Here is a 25916-nt window from a genome sequence, read left to right as displayed (position 1 = left end):
AAAAGTTATATTCAGGCATATCCTGTTTTATTGCACTTCATTTTATTATGCTTTGCAGATATTATGTTTTTTATTAATTGAAGCTCTGTGGCAACCCTGCATCGAGTAAGTCTATCAGGGCCATTTTTCCAACAGCATGTGCTCACTTGTCTCTGTATCACATTTTGGTAACTGTCACAATACTTCAAACTTTTTTATTATCATTATGTCTGTTATGGTGATCTGTGATCAGTGATCTTTGATGTCATTATTGTAATTGTTTTGGGACACCATGGACCACGCCTATATAAAGTGGCAAACTTAATTGATAAATGTTGTGTGTGTTTTTACTGCTCCACCAACTGGCCATTCTCTTATTTCTCTCCCCCTCCTTGGACTTCTCTGTTCCTTGAGACACAATAATATTGAAATTATGCCAATTAATAACCCTACAATGGCCTCTAAGCATTCAAGTGAAAGGAAGAGTTATATGTCTGTCACTTTAAATCAAAAGCTAGAAATGATTAAGCTTAATGAGGAAGGCATGTCAAAAGCCCAGATAGATTGAAAGCTAGGCCTCTTGCACCAGTTAGCCAAGATGTGAATGCAAAGGAAAAGTTCTTGAAATAAATTTAAAAAGTGCTACTCCAGTGAACACACAAATGATAAGAATGTGAAACAGCCTTATTGCTGATAAGAAGAAAGTTTGAGTGGTCTGGATAGAAAATCAAACCAACCACAACATTCCCTTACCAAAGCCTAATCAAGAGCAATACTTGAACTCTCTTCAATTCTATGAATGTTGAGAGAGGTGAAGAAGCTGTAGAAGAAACATCTTAACCTAGAAAAGGTTAGTTCATGAGATTTAAGGAAAGAAGCCACCTCTATAACATAAAAGTGCAAGATGAAGTAGCAAGTGCTGATGTGGAAGCTATAGCAAATTATCCAGATAAAGCTAACATTATTGATACAGGATGCTACAATAAACAATACATTTTCCACATAGATAAAACAGCCTTCTATTGAAAAACGATGCCATGTAGGACTTCCATAGCTAAAGAGAAGAGGTCAACTCCTGGCTTCAAAACTTCAAAGTACAAGATGACTCTTGTTATGGACTAACGCAGTTGGTGATTTTAAGTCAGAGCCAATGCTAACTTACCATTCAGCAAATCGTTGGGCCCTTAAGAATCATGCTGAATATACTTCATCTGTGCTCTATAAATGGAACAACAGTCTGGATGTCAGCTCAAGTCTTTACAGCGTGGTTCACTGAACATTTTAAGCCCGCTATTGAGACCCACTGCTTAGAGAAAAAGATTCCTTTCAAAATATTACTGCTCGTTGACAATCCACCTTGTCACCCAAGAACTCAATGGAGATGTATAAGGAGATTAATGTTGCCTTCATGCCTGTTAACACAACATTCATTCTGCTGCTCATGGATCTAGGAGTAATTTCAAATTTCAAGTCATTATTTAAGAAATACATTTTATAAGGCCACAGCTGTCATAGATGGTGATTCTTCTGATGAATCCGGGGAAAATAAATTTAAAATCTCTGTAAAGGATTCACCATTCTAGATGCCATTAAGAACACTGGTGATCTGGCTGGGCATGGTGGCTCATGCCTGTAATCCCAGCACTTTGGGAGGCTGAGGCGGGTGGATCATGAGGTCAGGAGATCAAGACCATCCTGGCCAACATGGTGAAACTCCATCTCTACTAAAATGCAAAAATTTAGTCAGGCATGGTGGCGTGTGCCTGTAGTACCAGCTACTCGGGAGGCTGAGGCAGGGAAATCACTTGAACCCGGAAGACGAAGGTTGCAGTGAGCCGAGATTGCACCACTGCACTCCAGCCTGGTGACAGAGCAAGATTCCATCTCAAAAAAAGTAATAAATAAACAAACAAACAAACATTGGTGATTCATGGGAGGAGGTCAAAATAAATATCAATATTAGCATGAGTTTTACAAAAAGTTGATCCAATCCTCATTAATGACTTTGAGGTAGTTAAGACTTCAGTGGAGGAAGTAACGGCAGATGTGGTGGAAACAGCAAGAGAACTGGAATTAAAAGTGGAGCCTGAAGATGTGACTGAATTGCTGCAATCTCATGATAAAACTTGAACAGGTGAAGAGTTGCTTCATGCAGATGAGCAAAGGAAGTGGTTTCCTGAGATAGTATCTACTCCTAGTGAAGATACTGTGAATATTGTTGAAATGACAACAAAAGATTTAGAATATCACATAAACTTAGTTTATAAAGCAGCAGCAGGGTTTGAGAGGATTGACTCCAATTTTGAAAGAAGTTCTACTGGAGGTAAAATGCTATCAAACTTCTTCACAAGACAGAGAAATCTTTCATGAAAAGAAGAGTCAATTGATGCTGCAAACTTTGTCTTATTTGAAGAAATTGCCACAGCTACCCTAATCTTCAGCACTATCGCTGTCATCATCAGCAGTCATGTGCACTGAGGCAAGACCCTCTACCAGCAAAACAATTATGACTTGCTGAAGGCTCAGATGATTGTTAGCATTTTTAAGCAATAAAGCATTTTTTTCTGAGTTGTGGTCTCTGTTGCCCAGGATGGAGTGCAGTGGGGCAATCATAGCTCATGGCAGCCTCAGACTCCTGGGCTCAAGTGATCCTCCCACTTCAGCCTCCTGAGTAGTTAAAACTACAGAAGCATACCACCATGCCCAGGTAATTTTTTTTCTTTCCTTTTTTTTTTTTTTAGAGATGAGGTCTCACTATTGCTCAAGCTGGTGTTGCACTACTAGCCTCAAGAGATCCTCCCACCACAGCCTCCTGAGTAGCTGAGATTACTGATGTGAACCACTACACTCAGCAAGTATTTTAAAATTAAGACATATATATCTATATGTTTATACCTTAATTTATATTTATATATAGAGATAGAGAAAGAGAGAGAGACATAATTCTATTGCACACTTAATAGACACAGTATAATGTAAACATAACTTTAATATGCACTGGGAAACCAAAAACTAGTGTGACTCACTTTATTTTGGTGGTCTGGAAAAAAACCCACGACACCTCCAAGGTATGCCTGTATAAAGGCAGAGAGAAATTGATAATACCCATAAGGGAAGGGAAATGCAATGTCTTCTCCTTTGAAAAGCAAAATCTTCCACATTTTTAGAGATCTTAATAGAGATTAAAGAGAAGAAACAAAGGAGATAACAAAAACAAAAGAGGGAATTAACATTTTGGTTCGCTTCATTGTTATTTATTCCAAACTCTGGTTTTTCCAAGTTGCTTCAGGTTCATTCAGATTCAACAAACATTTAACAAATACTCTGTGCCAGGAATTTTACTATGTATATATCCTGAACATACATATCCTTACCTGGAAGAAACATTGTTCATAAAGCAAGGATACACACATAAAAGTGAATTAAAGTAACATTTATGTAAGTATTCTCAGATTCATGATCTCATTTGCCTCTCAAAATAACCTAAGAAGATGGAGAGAGCAGGTGTTATCTTTACTACAGATGAGGAAACCGAAAATGAAAAAAAAAATGAGTGATGTCAAATATTGCATTGTTAATTGAAACCCAACTCAAGACTTCTGGGTGAAAGCCAGGGCCATCTCCACTGAAGCCTAAAGTCTGCCATGGATTTGATTGTGGATGTGCCACCCTCACTTTTTCTGACAACTTGGGCCTTGACTTAGAAGACAATGATAACTTCACCAACTTCATTTTCTGAGCTTCTCGTCAGATGTCGTGGGATGATGCATATCTGTTACATTCCCCAAGGACAGAGTGATGTGTGGCCATGATAACTTTATGCAAATTATAGCCAAGCCACTCAGAGTTGAGAAACCTTAAAGACAAAAGTTGAGGAGGAGAAGAGGGAGCAGAATATTCCTTTTTTCAAAACTTCAGAAGATGATGATACAGAAACTAATAGTACTACATATTTACTTTCCCATCTCTGTTGCCAGCTTTGACCTGCTTATAAAGGAGAAACAGAGATCACTTTTGCTCTTATCTGATTTGTTCGAATTGATGCTGATTACTTTTGTCTTGATTGTAATGCACTTTTTCTGCATCTAGGCTCATTTTGAGCATTTGTCATAACATATCTTTATGATGGATTTGTCACTACTTTCCTCATTGTTCCATATCTGTAATACAGATTCTAACTATTGATAGGGCATTTTTCTTTTGACTCATTAGCCTAGAAATGAACTAGGTAGTTCCAGTAATTAAAAAAGGGAAATCACTTTGCGTGCATCCCATAAAATATGGCAATTGTTATTAAATTATGAAAAAATATTAGAACTGCAGTTATACACTTAAACACTTTTCTACATATTAAGGTAGTTATTATAGTTCCTGTATTCATCTTTTACATATAGTCATTTACTTGTTTTCACACTATTTCTGTGATGTAGGAAGGTTAAATATAATTCTCATTAATAGATTTTTTAAAGTGAGCTATGAAGAGTAACATGTTGATGGCCACGCTATCAGAGGAGGACATTTCCACTAAGATGCCCAGAATGAAGAGAGGGAAAAAAAAAGTCCTTCTGACTCTATATTCCATCCTTTGTGCATTATAAAAAAATTAAAATGAACTGATATTATTATATTAATCTGAATTTTTATAAGTAAAAAGGTTCTTCAAAAAAACTGAATAAAATAGTATCACAAAAAAGTTAATAATAGATAATATTACTTAAGATAACAGCTTGAATTCAGTCTTTCCCTGGCAAAACTTCTTTTCCCATGTTATATTCTCCTATGCCTCTCCCATCTCACCACCATGTCCTCCCAACATTCCCGCACCTGTTTCAGTGTTTAGAACACTGCAGCCCCTTGGTAAATTTACTATTTGACTCTACTTCTTTATATTTCTGCCATCTTTTATTTACTTCTTACTAATTTGAACGTTTATGAAAAGTTAATTTTTATAAATTTGCATTTAGTGGGATTTTCAACACTAGACTGGAAATATTATGCAATACGTATTTTTACCCAAATCATCTAGAAATCTGAAGCCACTGAAGAAAGTAATCCGTATGACCTCATTATGGATTTGATTCTATTCACACTGAGTTCTATGCAGTGGAAATTGTATGCAAGAAGAAGTAAATATCACCTCATCGAGGAGGGGGGAGGAGCCAAGATGGCCGAATAGGAACAGCTCCGGTCTACAGCTCCCAGCGCGAGCGACGCAGAAGACGGGTGATTTCTGCATTTCCATCTGAGTTACCGTGTTCATCTCACTAGGGAGTGCCAGACAGTGGGCGCAGGTCAGTGGGTGAGTGCACCGTGCGCCAGCCGAAGCAGGGGCGAGGCATTGCCTCACTCGGGAAGCGCAAGGGGTCAGGGAGTTCCCTTTCCAGGGGTGACAGACGGCACCTGGAAAATCGGGCCACTCCCACCCGAATACTGTGCTTTTCCGACAGGCTTACGAAACGGTGCCCCAGGAGAGTATAGCCCGCACCTGGCTCAGAGGGTCCTACGCCCACGGAGTCTGGCTGATTGCTAGCACAGCAGTCTGAGATCAAACAGCAAGTCGGCAGCGAGGCTGGGGGAGGGGCGCCCGCCATTGCCCAGGCTTGCTTAGGTAAACAAAGAAGCCAGGAAGCTCCAACTGGGTGGAGCCCACCACAGCTCAAGGAGGCCTGCCTGCCTCTGTAGGCTCCACCTCTGGGGGCAGGGCACAGACAAACAAAAAGACAGCAGTAACCTCTGCAGACTTAAATGTCCCTGTCTGACAGCTTTGAGGAGAGCAGTGGTTCTCCCAGCACGCAACTGGAGATCTGAGAACGGGCTGACTGCCTCCTCAAGTGGGTCCCTGACCCCTGACCCCCGAGTAGCCTAACTGGGAGGCACCCCCCAGCAGGGGCAGACTGATACCTCACACGGCCGGCCAGGTACTCCAACAGACCTGCAGCTGAGGGTCCTGTCTGTTAGAAGGAAAACTAACAGAAACGACATCCACACCAAAAACCCATCTGTACATCACCATCATCAAAGACCAAAAGTAGATAAAACCACAAAGATGGGGAAAAAACAGAGCAGAAAAACTGGAAACTCTAAAAAGCAGAGTACCTCTCCTCCTCCAAAGGAACGCAGTTCCTCACCAGCAACGGAACAAAGCTGGACAGAGGATGACTTTGACGAGCTGAGAGAAGAAGGCTTCAGACGATCAAATTACTCCGAGCTATGGGAGGATATTCAAACCAAAGGCAAAGAAGTTGAAAACTTTGAAAAAAATTTAGAAGAATGTATAACTAGAATAACCAATACAGAGAAGTGTTTAAAGGAGCTGATGGAGCTGAAAACCAAGGCTCGAGAACTACGTGAAGAATGCAGAAGCCTCAGGAGCTGATGCGATCAAATGGAAGAAAGGGTATCAGCCCTGGAAGATGAAATGAATGAAATGAAGCGAGAAGGGAAGTTTAGAGAAAAAAGAATAAAAAGAAACGAGCAAACCCTCCAAGAAATGTGGGACTATGTGAAAAGACCAAATCTACGTCTGATTGGTGTACCTGAAAGTGACGGGGAGAATGGAACCAAGTTGGAAAACACTCTGCAGGATATTATCCAGGAGAACTTCCCCAATCTAGCAAGGCAGGCCAACATTCACATTCAGGAAACACAGAGAACGCCACAAAGATACTCCTCGAGAAGAGCAACTCCAAGACACATAATTGTCAGATTCACCAAAGTTGAAATGAAGGAAAAAATGTTAAGGGCAGCAAGAGAGAAAGGTCGGGTTACCATCAAAGGGAAGCCCATCAGACTAACAGCGGATCTCTCGGCAGAAACCCTACAAGCCAGAAGAGAGTGGGGGCCAATATTCAACATTCTTAAAGAAAAGAATTTTCAACCCAGAATTTCATATCCTGCCAAACTAAGCTTCATAAGTGAAGGAGAAATAAAATACTTCACAGACAAGCAAATGCTGAGAGATTTTGTCACCACCAGGCCTGCCCTAAAGGAGCTCCTGAAGGAAGCGCTAAACATGGAAAGGCACAACCTGTACCAGCCACTGCAAAATCATACCGATATGTAAAGACCATCGAGACTAGGAAGAGACTGCATCAACTAACGAGCAAAATAACCAGCTAACATCATAATGACAGGATCAGATTCACACATAACAATATTAACTTTAAATGTAAATGGACTAAATGCTCCAATTCAAAGACACAGACTGGCAAATTGGATAAAGACTCAAGACCCATCAGTGTGCTGTATTCAGGAAACCCATCTCACGTGCAGAGACACACATAGGCTCAAAATAAAAGGATGGAGGAAGATCTACCAAGCAAATGGAAAACAAAAAAAGGCAGGGGTTGCAATCCTAGTCTCTGATAAAACAGACTTTAAACCAACAAAGATCAAAAGAGACAAAGAAGGCCATTACATAATGGTAAAGGGATTAATTCAACAAGAAGAGCTAACTATCCTAAATATATATGCACCCAATACAGGAGCACCCAGATTCATAAAGCAAGTCCTGAGTGACCTACAAAGAGACTTAGACTCCCACACATTAATAATGGGAGACTTTAACACCCCACTGTCAACATTAGACAGATCAACGAGACAGAAAGTCAACAAGGATACCCAGGAATTGAACTCAGCTCTGCACCAAGCAGACCTAACAGACATCTACAGAACTCTCCACCCCAAATCAACAGAATATACATTTTTTTCAGCACCACACCACACCTATTCCAAAATTGACCATATACTTGGAAGTAAAGCTCTCCTCAATAAATGTAAAAGAACAGAAATTGTAACAAACTGTCTCTCAGATCACAGTGCAATCAAGCTAGAACTCAGGATTAAGAATCTCACTCAAAACCGCTCAACTACGTGGAAACTGAACAACCTGCTCCTGAATGACTACTGGGTACATAACGAAATGAAGGCAGAAATAAAGATGTTCTTTGAAACCAACGAGAACCAAGACACAACATACCAGAATCTCTGGGATGCATTCAAAGCAGTGTGTAGAGGGAAATTTATAGCACTAAATGCCCACAAGAGAAAGCAGGAAAGATCCAAAATTGACACCCTAACATCACAATTAAAAGAACTAGAAAAGCAAGAGCAAACACATTCAAAAGCTAGCAGAAGGCAAGAAATAACTAAAATCAGAGCAGAACTGAAGGAAATAGAGACACAAAAAACCCTTCAAAAAATCAATGAATCCAGGAGCTGGTTTTTTGAAAGGATCAACAAAATTGATAGACCGCTAGCAAGATTAATAAAGAAAAAAAGAGAGAAGAATCAAATAGATGCAATAAAAAATGATAAAGGGGATATCACCACCGATCCCACAGAAATACAAACTACCATCAGAGAATATTACAAACACCTCTATGCAAATAAACTAGAAAATCTAGAAGAAATGGATAAATTCCTCAACACATACACCCTCCCAAGACTAAACCAGGAAGAAGTTGAATCTCTGAATAGACCAATAACAGGAGCTGAAATTGTGGCAATAATCAATAGCTTACCAACCAAAAAAAGTCCAGGACCAGATGGGTTCACAGCCGAATTCTACCAGAGGTACAAGGAGGAGCTGGTATCATTCCTTCTGAAACTATTCCAATCAATAGAAAAAGAGGGAATCCTCCCTAACTCATTTTATGAGGCCAGCATCATCCTGATACCAAAGCCTGGCAGAGACACAACAAAAAAAGAGAATTTTAGACCAATATCCTTGATGAACATTGATGCAAAAATCCTCAATAAGATACTGGCAAACAGAATCCAGCAGCACATCAAAAAGCTTATCCACCATGATCAAGTGGGCTTCATCCCTGGGATGCAAGGCTGGTTCAATATACGCAAATCAATAAATGTAATCCAGCATATAAACAGAACCAAAGACAAAAACCACATGATTATCTCAATAGATGCAGAAAAGGCCTTTGACAAAATTCAACAACCCTTCATGCTAAAAACTCTCAATAAATTAGGAATTGATGGGACGTATCTCAAAATAATAAGAGCTATTTATGACAAACCCACAGCCAATATCATACTGAATGGGCAAAAACTGGAAGCATTCCCTTTGAAAACTGGCACAAGACAGGGATGCCCTCTCTCACCACTTCTATTCAACATAGTGTTGGAAGTTCTGGCCAGGGCAATTAGGCAGGAGAAGGAAATAAAGGGTATTCAATTAGGAAAAGAGGAAGTCAAATTGTCCTTGTTTGCAGATGACATGATAGTATATCTAGAAAACCCCATTGTCTCAGCCCAAAATCTCCTTAAGCTGATAAGCAACTTCAGCAAAGTCTCAGGATACAAAATCAATGTGCAAAAATCACAAGCATTCTTATACATCAATAACAGAGAAACAGAGAGCCAAATCATGAGTGAACTCCCATTCATAATTGCTTCAAAGAGAATAAAATACCTAGGAATCCAACTTACAAGGGATGTGAAAGACCTCTTCAAGGAGAACTACAAACCACTGCTCAAGGAAATAAAAGAGGATACAAACAAATGGAAGAACATTCCATGCTCATGGGTAGGAAGAATCAATATCATGAAAATGGCCATCCTTCCCAAGGTAATTTACAGATTCAATGCCATCCCCATCAAGCTACCAATGACTTTCTTCACAGAATTGGAAAAAACCACTTTAAAGTTCATATGGAACCAAAAAAGAGCCCGCATCGCCAAGTCAATCCTAAGCCAAAAGAACAAAGCTGGAGGCATCACACTACCTGACTTCAAACTATACTACAAGGCTACAGTAACCAAAACAGCATGGTACTGGTACCAAAACAGAGATATAGATCAATGGAACAGAACAGAGCCGTCAGAAATAATGCCACATATCTACAAGTATCTGATCTTTGACAAACCTGACAAAAACAAGAAATGGGGAAAGGATTCCCTATTTAATAAATGGTGCTGGGAAAACTGGCTAGCCATATGTAGAAAGCTGAAACTGGATCCCTTCCTTACACCTTATACAAAAATCAATTCAAGATGGATTAAAGACTTAAATGTTAGACCTAAAACCATAAAAACCCTAGAAGAAAACCTAGGCATTACCATTCAGGACATAGGCATGGGCAAGGACTTCATGTCTAAAACACCAAAAGCAATGGCAACAAAAGCCAAAATTGACAAATGGGATCTAATTAAACTAAAGAGCTTCTGCACAGCAAAGGAAACTACCATCAGAGTGAACAGGCAACCTACAAAATGGGAGAACATTTTCGCAACCAACTCATCTGACAAAGGGCTAATATCCAGAATCTACAATGAACTCCAACAAATTTACAAGAAAAAAACAAACAACCCCATCAAAAAGTGGGCGAAGGACATGAACAGACACTTCTCAAAAGAAGACATTTATGCAGCCAAAAAACACATGAAAAAATGCTCACCATCACTGGCCATCAGAGAAATGCAAATCAAAACCACAATGAGACACCATCTCACACCAGTTAGAATGGCAATCATTAAAAAGTCAGGAAACAACAGGTGCTGGAGAGGATGTGGAGAAATAGGAACACTTTTACACTGTTGGTGGGACTGTAAACTAGTTCAACCCTTGTGGAAGTCAGTGTGGCGATTCCTCAGGGATCTAGAACTAGAAATTCCATTCGACCCAGCCATCCCATTACTGGGTATATACCCAAAGGACTATAAATCATGCTGCTATAAAGACACATGCACACGTATGTTTATTGCCGCATTATTCACAATAGCAAAGACTTGGAACCAACCCAAATGTCCAACAATGATAGACTGGATTAAGAAAATGTGGCACATATACACCATGGAATACTATGCAGCCATAAAAAATGATGAGTTCACGTCCTTTGTAGGGACATGGATGAAACTGGAAATCATCATTCTCAGTAAACTATCGCAAGAACAAAAAACCAAACACCGCATATTCTCACTCATAGGTGGGAATTGAACAATGAGAACACATGGACACAGGAAGGGGAACATCACACTTCGGGGACTGTTGTGGGGTGGGGGGAGGGGGGAGGGATAGCATTGGGAGATATACCTAATGCTAGATGACAAGTTGGTGGGTGCAGCGCACCAGCATGGCACATGTATACATATGTAACTTACCTGCACATTGCGCACATGTACCATAAAACCTAAAGTATAATAATGATAATAATAATAATAATAATAATAAAAGAAAGAAAGAAAAAAAATAAATAAATAAAAATAATAATAATAATAATAAAATTATTTTTAGTTGTTGTGGAACCATAAAAAAAAAAAAAAAAAAAAAAAAACTTTTTATGCCAGAGGGCGCTGGAGGGATCAAACCCCCGAGGGGCTGTATTCTCGGCATAATGATCAGGGTTTTCATTACACTCATTCATACAGTGCTCACAACAGTCACATTGAGAGATATTGTCATCTCCATTTGTAGGTATTAAAAATGCCAAAGACTGGATATTGATACCATTAATCTCATTAGAATATAAATTGAATAAACTTAGACTTTCTTTCGAACAAGAAAAAAAAAAAAAAAAAAAAAAAAAAAAAAAAAGAAAAAAAGAGAGAAGAATCAAATAGATACAATAAAAAATGATAAAGGGGATATCACCACTGATCCCACAGAAATACAAACTACCATCAGAGAATATTACAAACACCTCTATGCAAATAAACTAGAAAATCTAGAAGAAATGGATAAATTCCTCAACACATACACCCTCCCAAGACTAAACCAGGAAGAAGTTGAATCTCTGAATAGACCAATAACAGGAGCTGAAATTGTGGCAATAATCAATAGCTTACCAACCAAAAAAAGTCCAGGACCAGATGGGTTCACAGCCGAATTCTACCAGAGGTACAAGGAGGAGCTGGTATCATTCCTTCTGAAACTATTCCAATCAATAGAAAAAGAGGGAATCCTCCCTAACTCATTTTATGAGGCCAGCATCATCCTGATACCAAAGCCTGGCAGAGACACAACAAAAAAAGAGAATTTTAGACCAATATCCCTGATGAACATTGATGCAAAAATCCTCAATAAAATACTGGCAAACAGAATCCAGCAGCACATCAAAAAGCTTATCCACCATGATCAAGTGGGCTTCATCCCTGGGATGCAAGGCTGGTTCAATATATGCAAATCAATAAATATAATCCAGCATATAAACAGAACCAAAGTCAAAAACCACATGATTATCTCAATAGATGCAGAAAAGGCCTTTGACAAAATTCAACAACCCTTCATGCTAAAAACTCTCAATAAATTAGGTATTGATGGGTCGTATCTCAAAATAATAAGAGCTATTTATGACAAACCCACAGCCAATATCATACTGAATGGGCAAAAACTGGAAGCATTCCCTTTGAAAACTGGCACAAGACAGGGATGCCCTCTCTCACCACTTCTATTCAACATAGTGTTGGAAGTTCTGGCCAGGGCAATTAGGCAAGAGAAGGAAATCAAGGGTATTCAATTAGGAAAAGAGGAAGTCAAATTGTCCCTGTTTGCAGATGACATGATAGTATATCTAGAAAACCCCATTGTCTCAGCCCAAAATCTCCTTAAGCTGATAAGCAACTTCAGCAAAGTCTCAGGATACAAAATCAATGTACAAAAATCACAAGCATTCTTATACATCATTAACAGACAAACAGAGAGCCAAATCATGAGTGAACTCCCATTCACAATTGCTTCAAAGAGAATAAAATACCTAGGAATCCAACTTACAAGGGATGTGAAGGACCTCTTCAAGGAGAACTACAAACCACTGCTCAAGGAAATAAAAGAGGATACAAACAAATGGAAGAACATTCCATGTTCATGGGTAGGAAGAATCAATATCGTGAAAATGGCCATCCTTCCCAAGGTAATTTACAGATTCAATGCCATCCCCATCAAGCTACCAATGACTTTCTTCACAGAATTGGAAAAAACTACTTTAAAGTTCATATGGAACCAAAAAAGAGCCCACATCGCCAAGTCAATCCTAAGCCAAAAGAACAAAGCTGGAGGCATCACGCTACCTGACTTCAAACTATACTACAAAGCTACAGTAACCAAAACAGCATGGTACTGGTACCAAAACAGAGATATAGATCAATGGAACAGAACAGAGCCGTCAGAAATAATGCCACATATCTACAACTATCTGATCTTTGACAAACCTGACAAAAACAAGCAATGGGGAAAGGATTCCCTATTTAATAAATGGTGCTGGGAAAACTGGCTAGCCATATGTAGGAAGCTGAAACTGGATCCCTTCCTTACACCTTATACAAAAATCAACTCAAGATGGATTAAAGACTTAAATGTTAGACCTAAAACCATAAAAACCCTAGAAGAAAACCTAGGCAATACCATTCGGGACATAGGCATGGGCAAGGACTTCATGTCCAAAACACCAAAAGCAATGGCAACAAAAGCCAAAATTGACAAATGGGATCTAATTAAACTAAAGAGCTTCTGCACAGCAAAGGAAACTACCATCAGAGTGAACAGGCAGCCTACAAAATGGGAGAAAATTTTCGCAACCTACTCATCTGACAAAGGGCTAATATCCAGAATCTACAATGAACTCCAACAAATTTACAAGAAAAAAACAAACAACCCCATCAAAAAGTGGGCAAAGGACATGAACAGACACTTCTCAAAAGAAGACATTTATGCAGCCAAAAAACACATGAAAAAATGCTCACCATCACTGGCCATCAGAGAAATGCAAATCAAAACCACAATGAGATACCATCTCACACCATTTAGAATGGCAATCATTAAAAAGTCAGGAAACAACAGGTGCTGGAGAGGATGTGGAGAAATAGGAACATTTTTACACTGTTGGTGGGACTGTAAACGAGTTCAACCCTTGTGGAAGTCAGTGTGGCAATTCCTCAGGGATCTAGAACTAGAAATTCCATTTGACCCAGCCATCCCATTACTGGGTATATACCCAAAGGACTATAAATCATGCTGTTATAAAGACACATGCACACGTATGTTTATTGCGGCATTATTCACAATAGCAAAGACTTGGAACCAACCCAAATGTCCAACAATGATAGACTGGATTAAGCAAATGTGGCACATATACACCATGGAATACTATGCAGCCATAAAAAATGATGAGTTCATGTCCTTTGTAGGGACATGGATGAAATTGGAAATCATCATTCTCAGTAAACTATCGCAAGAACAAAAAACCAAACACCGCATATTCTCACTCATAGGTGGGAATTGAACAATGAGAACACATGGACACAGGAAGGGGAACATCACACTTCGGGGACTGTTGTGGGGTGAGGGGAGGGGCGAGGGATAGCATTGGGAGATATACCTAATGCTAGATGACGAGTTGGTGGGTGCAGTGCACCAGCATGGCACATGTATACATATGTAACTTACCTGCACATTGCGCACATGTACCATAGAGCCTAAAGTATAATAATAATAATAATAATAATAATAATAATAATAATAATAATAATAAAAAGAAAAAAAAATCACCTCATCCAATCCCTTCAGTTTAAATATGATGAAACAAAGGTCCAGATAGGCTAACTGCCCTCCTCAAAACCATTCAGTTAGCACCAGACTCAATTCAACAAGTTGTTTCTTGACTCCTACCAGTCTGATGTTTTCTTTTTTCCATTCTGCAAAAGCTGAATCTTCAATATGTCGTAAGTTTTTTCTTAAGCTAAGTTACATCTTTTAGGAAATAAAAAAGTTCCTAAAACTAAATACACTAAAAGTACAGGGTTTATCTCATCTTTGCCCTTAGTGTTACTAAGTTCAGAGTGTTGCTATATGATGATGTCAATGATGATACTAGATTATAGGGTCGATTTCCTAATCATAGTCTGCATACACCCAGGCCCACCTATACATTTTAAAATCATGAGCCTGGTGGAACTTGAAATGTGTCTCAATATGTAAGGGTGAATTTATCATCACTACTCGGGGAGAAAGGGTAAGACATTGCCTACTGAGAGCGTCACCAATTTTTCCACAAAAGTCAGCAACATGGAAAGATAGAATCTCACAGAAAAAAGAAACCATGCATTGTTTATGTCTGGAAATTATGTGGATTATTGGAGATGTTAAATTAACTTGATATTTTTCCCCAATTAAGTATAAAGCATAGATATGGTGGACTATTAAAAGTGTTTATGATATATTTACCGAAACTAGGACATGGGGTAAGAGAGACAGCCTCTAAGAATTGGTGAAGAACATCTTATGGCCTAGAATAGGATAGAAGATATGAGGAAAGAAATGAAGAGCATTGTCTCAACATTGTCTCCTAAACAGAGTAAACTTCAATTAATATTATTTGAACAAGATTAATTCCATCATAGAGTCTTAAATACCACATAATGCAATCTTTGACACCATGAAAAATAATGATGTATATTATAAGAGGTCTGTATATCCAAATAATTTCAGAATATAAAGATGTGGCAAATGTGAAATTTCTGTAAATATATGCAAACACATATATCTAAATATATGCAAACACATAAATATATCTCTACCAACTCCCTAAATCCCACTGATAATGATAGCAAAATATAAAAATGAGAGTAGATCAGGAGTTACATTAGAAAACATTAAAAAGTATTATCATCAGATTTGCTGAATTTTCGAAGATATAATGCATATGGAATATAATTGACAGCAAAATCTGAAAGTGCTGAAGAACCGGAGGTACAACAGAATAAAACAGTTAATTTTCCCACAGAATACTAAACTACAAATTATCAAAAAATATCTTCTCTATTTAAAAAAATGCGGGGCTTAATACCCAGGTGATAGGTTGATAGGTGCAGCAAACCACCACCACACACGTTTACCTATGGAAAAAACCTACACATCCTGCACATGTATCCCGGGACTTAAAACAGAATTAAATTTTTTAAATAAAAGTTTACTGCGAGAGATTAGCAATGAGAATTTTTGAACATTAGAAATATTATGATCATAATTTAGCAAAAAGTAAAAATTTTATTTTGGGTACAAGGACAGATATCCTTTTGGTGAGTTTTTCACCATTGGGAAGATTGCATTAGATGTTATAAATAAGGGTTAACAAACAAAGAAAGTTTTCTAGAGAGATGAATTTGGATTAATGTAGAAATAAACTTGAAACTAAAAGTGTCCTATTTTCACTGTTAATAATAAATACATTCAAATATGTTCAATGTATAACAATAGATTTATAAAAGAAATGAGCACCCTGCAGCATTAAAAATAGTATTCAGGCCAGGTGAGGTGGCTAATGCTGCTTTGGGAGGCAAAGGATGGAGGATTGCTTGAGGCCAGGAATTCAAAACCAGCCTGAGCAACATAGCAAGGCTCCACCTCTACAAAAGAAAAAATAAAAAATCTGCTGGGCATGGTGATGCATGCCTGTAGTACTAGTTACTCGGGAGGTTGAGGCAGGAGGATTGCTTGAGCCCAGAAGTTAGAGGCTGCAGCTACCTGTGATCATGAGACTGCATTCCAGCCTGAGTAACAGAGTGAGACCCTATCTGTAAAAAACTATAAAATGTAAGGTAAAATATTAGTATTCATTCGTTTTGCACTAAGCCTTCTTCCAGGATGTCCTAATGGACTGTGATGCAGTAAACATTTAGACTTGCACAAGCACTCTCCCCTCTATCTGGTTCTTTAATTCTCTTATCTTTTTCTATGTTTGGATTTGATGCTTTATTCACTTTTGCATTTGAACACTACATATATTAAGTTTGGGGAATCCATTCTTTCTCTTCTTTAGGTCTTCGTATGAAGAACTATACTTAGTTCTAATTACAGGCATGTCTCAGCGGGCAAAAGCATGGATTATTTATGCCTTATTTGGAGAAGAAAGTAGGCATTGTATGAATATCAGCAGCAATTTTTCAATAAGAATATTCTTGATATTTTAGAAATGAAGCTTTCAAAAGAGTCTCCAGGTTTCACTAACTTGTTACTTCCTTATTAAAACACAGTTTTAAAACATCTGCCATTGTATTAATATCATGGACATTGATATTTCAAACATGCAAATGTAGTTTGGGATCACATTTGTACTGTGTATCTTCAGCACATAGCTCTAACTCCTCTTACAATTTACAAAAATCAGGTGATCATATACTTTATACTGTTAAATAGATTGAAAGCTTTCAACTTGATTCCTTAAGATATTATTCTCCCTCTTACTATAAGACTCAATAGAGGAGGTGAGAAAAAAAATAGGAAGCTTTATTGATGGTCTTTTATTCACATCTGCAGGTTCCAGGCTCACTTTTGATGATAGTCTTTTATAATTCAAGTAGAACAAAAGCTATAGTCTATTCAGAAGGCCTATATATACATTGAGGAAGAGTTTACTAAATTTTTACCACCTCTTTCAAATAATTCTCACTGGTACTTTAAATTAATTTTCTCTTGTAAAAAGATACATTTTGAAAAATAAATAAGTACCACATAGCTCATATTTCAGGGTCATACTACTGAAACCAACGTTAGATTGCGTTTCCAGCGATAGTGAACGATTTGCATTACCTACCCCATGCTTTCTCAGAGCATAACTTGTAACATGTAAAAATCACCCTAGATTGGATAAGGCTGTGATCAGTGATTATGCAATAAAGTGAGGACTCTAGAGGAATTAAAATCTTATGTTTTTTATCTCATTTTCAAAACATTTATTTTCTAACCAACAAAAGTATATGTAGATATATATACTTATACATATTTAAAAGTATATGTAGATATATATACTATATTACATATATTTTTATATATATATATCCATATAGATATAGACATAGATATTTGACCACAAATGGAATGAACAGTTTGCCTCTTACCAATTGAAATAGTGAATTTAGCTCCGAATCATGCAGGGTCATTTTTGTTTCCAGTTCCAAATTGTGTATGCCAAGACTCTCCAGTACTGAAAACTGTTACCAATTCCTTTCCAACACCCTAACTGGAGTCTTCTCAACACTATCTGACATTAATAAGGGAGAGAGGAAAGCATCTGAAACAATAGTCTATAATTGCTGCCAAATTCCCCATCCATTTTACAAATAGAACAACAAAGATTGAGGCTGTGCAGTTATTCCCTTATATAGCGAAGTTGAGGCAATGCAAATCTACTTTCACTGACACTGACTGTGTTCATGAGACAAACATCAGGCCTTCTCAGGACACAGGAGGATCTCAGGCACTGAGGCATTGACACACGTCTGGGTTCCTGCCCTCTGCCCCCATGTATTATAAATCAATAAAATCAGATTTTACTAAGAAGAGCTAAAGTAAAACACAACTGACTGATATTTTTGTTATGTTTTGTTTTTAATGTCTTTGAATTTGTGACTCTAATTTAGGTCAAGAAACTTCTTTTACTTAGATTACTTAAAATATAATGAAACCTTTTTATCAGCTTCATTGTACTTCTTTCCAGAAAAAGAAATCGAATGTCTACGTGAGCTTCTTCTACGCAGGAGCCAAGGCATCTGGTCCCAGTTAATCTGACAGCTACCACACAATTATATGTATGTGTGTGTGTACGTGTGTGTGTGTATATATATATACACACACATATGTACACACACACACATATCATATATGTGTCATATGATATATATCACATATATGTGATTGTATTTACTAAAAGACTCAAAACGATGTTTTTTGTTTTCTATTATTAAAAATAATAACCGATTTTTATTTTTCCCTCATTTTGATGTTTATTTGATATTTGAGTACATTAAATTTCATGTGCAGTTAATTGTACTGCTACATTATGTTTTAAAGGCTAATTATTGATCCCTGAATGATTTAGACAGTATTCAGAATAAAATTTTTTAATGTATTCAATGAACAGACCACATCCTATAGCTAGCTCATAAATTAATATCATTGGTCACAAAGGAAAATAGTCAAGGGAATGTGAATATCTCAGTAACACTGATATTTATTACTGGGGAAACAGTCTTGGACTCAGAGCACACAGATATAGATCAGTTGTGTCATTGCTTGTATTCAAAGGCCACCATAGTATTAGCTGACAGTCTGTAAAGTTTAGCTGTACTTAAAAATCAATCTTGCTAATGTTAATATAGGCCTAGATATGTGTAGCATAATTCTATCTAGGAATCTCTTATTCTTACATTCTACCTGCAACACTAAGAGGCAGGGGTCGTTGCCATTCATCCTATTTTTTAGCAGCAATTCACTATGACTAAAATTTATTGTATCATTTAGAGAAAAAGTTTCTGAAATGCAGAAAGTAGAACAAACTTGGGTTTTCTATATTTGAGTTCATACAATTAGTCCAGAAACTGGATCTTAAATAGCACAAGGCAATTTTCATAGTTTAAAGAGAGAAGACTGTAAATCGGGTTTATCATGTTCTTATCATTCTTTCAGAAACATGTGAGGAAATGTGAGGACCACTGTGAATCGAACAATAATCATAAAATTAGGAACAAAAGAATCAGACAGAACAAAGCCTTTTTTTCTCTTTTTTTCCTTTTCTTTTTTAGGATTCTAAATCACATACAAAACATTTGTTCTGCTCCAGCTCTTTGTGAACTAATTGGCTCTCCTGGAGGGATAGGTAATTGTACCTGACTATACAAGCTGTCCCGAAGCTCCCTTGGAAAGCTCCAGTAAGCTTCTAGTGTTAGCAGCCATCAAGGATTTCACAGGTCAGGCATCGGATCGATACAGCTAAAAGCAGCAGGGACTGTAATGTCGACAGCAGGTTTCAGAAAGCGCTGCAAGTGCCAGTTTGTTCCTCTTCATGCAGAAGCTCAAGACAGCTTAATTAACCCTTGGAAAATACAATTTATCCAGAGGCTCGGCAGGTCCCTACCAGGCCTTATTGGTGAACTGATAGGAGAGATACTGTAGCTGGCAGCACTGAATTCCCATTTCCCCCTTTAATGCTGTTTCAGTTAGGATGCAAAGAAAACATGGTTTTCGGTGGATGTGTTCCTCATGTCCTGAAGAGCAGGCAATAGGAGGCAGCCTTAGAGGGGGGTTTGTTAGAACTCACTTGTGACTTCAGCAGGAGCAAGGCCGAGACTGAGCATTGATCATCCGGGCCCTGGGGTGAGAAATTGGTATGTGTGTGCATGGGTGTGTGTGTGTGTGAATTAGATGTGTGAGGGAGAGGTGTGTGTGTTGTGGGGGGTGTGTGACGGGGGCTAGGGGGAGAAAAGCAAAGGCATTTTTCTCTTTTTCACTGATATAAATGCTTCCGTGCCCTTGTGTAAAGGTGTTCTTTAATTGGTTGTCTGTTTTTCATGTCTCTAATATCATACAACCAAAAAGAGTGCAGATCTGAATATTTTTTTACATACTTCATGTTGGAAGACAAAACACCTGCAAGAGATAACAATCAGGGAGAAGTTAATTTGTCACATGTTATACTCCAACCCTCACCTCCAGTGTTGCTCACCACATCATCAGTCTTTTCTTCTAATACAGTTCTTCCACACTAAGGCAAACTGCTGAAGAGACATAAATAAAGCTAGCCAGACACAGAAAATATTTGAAGTTAGTGGGGCTTGAGAAATTGTGGCCACATGAATGGTCTGGTGCATTCACTTAAATTGATGGTATCTACTTGTATTTGCATTCGCATTCACATTAGCAACATTTTTAATGCATATCATTTCAATTAATTCATTTACAAGTATTTTCCTAGGTTCATATCTATGGTCATTAGTGAGGGTTCATGGCGTTCAGGTTCCAGAACAGTGAACTCCCACACACATACTGGGTGGATAGATGCCATCTCCTTTCTGCTGGCTCATTTCCGTTTATGATCAGAAGCAAAGTAGATTGAAGCGGAAGAAATGAAATTAAATACAGATCAAATGTGCAAAGTATGGTGGCATATTTTAGACCAGGATCCAGCCATAATCTCTTCAAAATAATTTATAACAAGTGTAACAGGGTAAAAACAAACATAACAGATGGGAAGGGCCCTGCCCTCCTCCATTGTCACCAGTCTCTCTTCCCAGAGGAGCAACATGTAACCATTTCTGTTACCAGCACTTCCACTGGGTAGCATGCATTTATTCAACAAATATGTACTGAACAGTTACTGTGTGCCAGGCATTGTTTTAGACCCTGGTGATATGGAAATGGTAAAAACAGACACAAGGACGTCATCAAAGAGTTTACTTCCTTATGTGAATAGACAAAAGACAAACAAACAGAAATACATATGTATTAATATCTCAGGAAGTAACTATAAAGAAACATTAAGTAAGGTAAGAATACAAAGAGTTGGATTTCTATCATTATCATTAGCGTAGCCAGGATGGTTTCTCTAAAAAGGTGACATATGAAGAAAATCGGAAAGAGAAGAGTGATGGTTCATGCAGTTATCTGTCCAGAGAAGGAGGAAGAGCTGTCCAGGCAGAAGCAGCCTATGCAAACTCCCTGAGATGAGAGCATGCTTGGCCTGACCACAGGAGAGCGTGGGCATGGTGGCAAATGCCTGTAGTCCCAGCTACTTGGAAGGCTGAAGTGGGAGGATCGTTTGAGCCCAAGAGGTTGAGGCTATACTAAGCCGTGATTGCGCCACTGCACTCCAACCTGGGCAATAGAGTGAGACTTGTCTCTAAAACAAACAAACAAACAAACAAAAACAGTATTTTGTGTGTCTTCCAATAACATTTCCAAAAGGCTGAGTATATATCCAGTCCTTGATTAGTGAGACTAGAAAGGACTTCAGAGGTTAATTAGTCAACCCTCTTCATCCTATATATAAGGAAAGGAAGATCCAGAATGGTTAATATTTTCCTTTTCAAATTCAGAAAAGAAAAATAAACTCCCAGAGAGACAATTAGTGGGCTAGGAACTATGATCAACCTCAGGGTCCAGCAGACCCCTTTTTACCTTTTCTTCTTTTTCTGACCAGCTCTGCCCCAATCCTCTCCTCCCAACCTCTATTTCTTTTTTTTGTTTTTTAACTCTTATTTTAGGTTCGGGGTACATATGCAAGTTTGTTATATAGGTAAATTGTACGTCACAGAAGTTTGGTGTAGAGATTAATTAGTCACCTAGGTAATAAGCATAGAACTTGATAGGTAGTTTTTCGATCCTCTCCCTCCTCCCTCCCTCCATCCTCAAGTAGGCCCCTGTGTCTGTTGTTTCCTTCTTCAAGTCCATGTGTACTCAGTGTTTAGCTCCAATCTATAAATGAGAACATGCAGTATTTCCAGTCTCTATGTCTGATATCATCTTATTCACGTTTATGAATTTTTAAAATTTCTTATGGCAGAAATGTAAGAAAAAGATGGATAAATAAAATTCCTAAACCTCATTTTTCATTTTACTGTCATCCTTTTCTTCTTCAAAGTATTTCACTGGAGGAGCTAGCAAACAAGAGGATAATTTACACCTGTAAATTGCACTTTATTTCTAAGCCCTTGTGCTGTGAAGTTCAACAAAATGGTGGAAAATCGATTGGGAGGGGATGAGGGATAAGAGGCAGCATGGGACAAAAGGTGTGGCACCAACTCACCAGTAATGGCCAGCTTGCCAAGGGATTTGAACAAATCACTTACCCATGCTAAACCTTAGTTTCTCTTCTGCAAATTGAGAGTTTGAATAGATAATCTCAAAGTCCCAGGCAGCACTAGAGGCTTTCGAGTCATGCCATCAAAGGAGTAGCACCTAGATGTCACAGCTAGTTCCCCAAAGCTAGATACCGGTCCTCTACTGTTATTTCTGTACATTTTATATAGCCACCATTCAAACTGTAGCATGCACTCCTAATTAGCATTTTATTAAAGCTCAGCTCATGTGTCTGTAGTCTGTTTTTCAAGATGACTTAAAAGAAATCAGAATTTGTGTGCTATTCATTCCCTCTCAAAAGCATATTTTCAGGATGTATTTAGGCAATAGTACTTTTCCAAAGCATAATTGTATCCTAATGTAAAAACTGCAAATATATTTCTTTTACCATGTTCGGCAAATCCTTAAATGACCTCATATTTTAGCATTATTATATAATACGCAAAGGAAGATACATCTTATGTGAACTTATACACATAAATAGGACTTTTTAAAAAAAATTCTTGACACATTACCGTATGCTGCATGCTTTTTGTGGATTATGAAAGAACAAAAGACTAATATACTAACTGAAGTTTGAGAATTTCTGAACATCATCTGAATTTCTATAGCATCCACTCCATTTAATCACAGATTCACATATCAGTCCCAGTAACAGTGTCTTCAAAGTATTTACACATTGACTGCTTTTGAATAAACATTTTTATACTTTCTTTTTAAAACCAATCAGTAGTAACGTCTGCATCACAAAGATAAGTGAATACAAGATTTGTTGACTGATGTTGCATATTTACGTTACAGTTATCGCAATGTTTTTACGATCAAATTGGATATAAGAGGACTTGCAAATACATCTGTTTGTTTAATGACATTCCCAATGTAGTCTTTAGTGCTCCAGGAACCATTTAAATTGTCATGATACCATCTAAAATAGCCACCTCTATCTTTCATCAGTTTTTACTTGGCTTCATTTTTCTTCCTAAGCTTATTACTATCTGAAATTATGCTATAAATATATGATTGAGCCTCTAACAAAGATGAGGGTTAGGGAGATAGCCCCTTCCCCCCTCCCCCCACACAGTTGAAAATCCACATATAACTTTTGACTCCCCAAAAACTTAGAAACTAATAGCCTACTGTTGACTGGAAGCCTAACTGATAACATAAGCAGTCAACTAAAATAGATTTCATACGTTATATGTATTATAGACTGTATTCTTATAATAAAGTAAGCTAGAGAAAAGAAAAATATTAAGAAAATCATAAGGTAGAGAAAATATATCTACTATTCGTTAAGTGAACATGGATCATCATAAAGGTCTTCATCCTCATCATCTTCAGGTTGAGTAGACTGAAGAGGAGCAAGAAGAGGAGGGGTTGGTCTTGCTGTCTCAAGAGTGGTGGAGGTAGAAGGGATGGAGGAGGTAGAAGGGAGACAGGAAAGGCAGGCACACTCACAGCAATTTGTATTGAAAAAAATCCATGTATAAATGGACTCATGCAGTGCAAAACTGTGTTGTTCAAGAGCCAAATGTATGTTCATACTCGTTAACTGTCACTATAGGCCAGGTGCGGTGGCTCACACCTGTAAATCCCAGCACTGTGGGAGGCCGAGGTGGGCGGATTACCTGAGGTCAGGAGTTGGGAGACCAGCCTGGCCAGTATGGTGAAACCCAGTCTCTACTAAAAATACAAAAATTAGCCTGTTGTGGTGGCACGCACCTGTAGTCCCAGCTACTTGAGAGGCTGAGGCAGAAGGATCACTTGAGAGACGAAGGTTGCAGTGAGTCAATATCGCACCGCTGCACTCCAGCCTGGGTGACAGAATGAGGCTCCATCTCAAAAAAAAAAAAAAAAAAAAAACACTGTCACTATAATGTGAGGTGTTACATGAAGGTAAAAGCTTAACTGTCTAATCACTATATCACCAGCACTTACAAAAGCATTAATCACATAGTAGATGCAAAATACATACTTGTTGAATACATAAATAAACTTTGAATCATTTATATGTGATTGTAAACAGATGCACCTAACATTAAGTTGGGGCATTATGCATACACTCAATCACAGGTATATACTGTATTATTTAACATTAGGATACCTTGAAAACTGATCATCATCATACAGTCAAATAAACAAACAAATATTAGATTGGGTATTTACAAAGTCATCTTAAAAAGCCTGAAGACCTCCACAGCTAAGGGTGAGTTCTGGAGATATTTTTCTGGTCAGGCTCTTTCAAAAAATACTTTCATGGGAAAATAGCTAAATCTGTTATAATAACACATTCAAGAAAAACAATGTATCAGGTAAACAGGAATAGAAGTGTAGAATAGGAACCAGAAATTTGAAAGTTAGCAATGTGCCGGTCAATAATGTATAGGAACCAGAGTAACTGCAGCACTGGAGAAGTAAGACAAGGCTGCTTCATCAAGCCTCACTTATTACCATCAATCTCAACGCTGATTCTGATCATACAAAGCAGTCTTTTGATTATGAATTTGCTTCCCAGATTTCTTGATAAGGGGGAGGGAGCTTTCCCTACTTAGTGAATGCTTCCATTATTTTACCTAGAAAGAGTATCTCTCATTAAAAATTAATACACTGTATTTCTGATTTAGACATGACCTTTATTAGACTAACTTCATCCATGAGAGGCTACCTCACCTTCAGCATATGACAACATTCATTTCATGAGATTCTGAGGCTGAGTCCAGAAACCGGACTGAGGTGATCCAATATAGAGGCCCTGTCAGTATTGTGACCAGCCAGACTTCATTGGCCATACCCTTATATAGCATATATGAATGGATTAATTAATTTCTTTGATGAAAAGTACATTTAGATGTACATATTATTGTTATACAATCCTTTATACCTCACCAAGGCCTGCAATCTTTCACTCCTTTTTAAGTATTTTCAAGTTATCTCAAGTTAAAATAACAGACGTACATTCAGAAGCTTTAACATCTTTATCAGGGAACAACTCCAGCCTCACACAGGATGGCAAGGAGTGAACCTACTACCACCCCATAGATGCCAGAAGTAGGCAACAGGACTTACTACAGCAGAGCAAGACAGTTTATTACTCACACTCAGCAAACAGAAAGTGTGTCATCATTGTACTGCCTTGTACAGGTTCCCCTTGCCTCCCAAGGCCCATGGGCATTGTGATGAGCCAAATGGATGATTTGCACACAGTGGGTTGGGTTGCAGCTGAGGAATACAGGATCAAGGGCAAGCAGCAAACAAGCTAGTAGTCACATTGTGGTCACTTTGACCAACTTAGCTTCCCTACATGACCAGCTACATAATTTGTTCAGTATCATGAGACAGGTAAAAGGGAAGTAAG

The 25916-nt window shown here is 38.1% G+C and overlaps 1 long non-coding RNA gene across 2 annotated transcripts in view; it reads right to left on the bottom strand.

Annotated features, from left to right (window-relative positions):
- Positions 1-1139: 1139 nt before the first annotated feature.
- Positions 1140-25916, bottom strand: part of LOC129057696 (uncharacterized) — a 74490-nt gene continuing 49713 nt past the window's right edge. Inside the window, exons 2-4 of one of the 2 annotated variants that reach the window (XR_010136289.1) lie at positions 24284-24399; positions 3006-3053; positions 1140-1197 (exon numbers count right to left, since the gene is read on the bottom strand). This is a non-coding gene — a long non-coding RNA (uncharacterized LOC129057696). Of the gene's footprint in view, positions 1198-3005; positions 3054-20234; positions 20354-24283; positions 24400-25916 lie in introns of those variants that run through there. The other variant, XR_008522408.2, reaches the window with a different exon arrangement.

This window comes from Pongo abelii, chromosome 12, assembly GCF_028885655.2.
Source record: "Pongo abelii isolate AG06213 chromosome 12, NHGRI_mPonAbe1-v2.0_pri, whole genome shotgun sequence".
NCBI classification, from domain to species: domain Eukaryota; kingdom Metazoa; phylum Chordata; class Mammalia; order Primates; family Hominidae; genus Pongo; species Pongo abelii.
The sequence above is the reverse complement of the archived record's forward strand: the minus strand, read 5'-3'. Positions and strand labels throughout refer to the sequence as shown.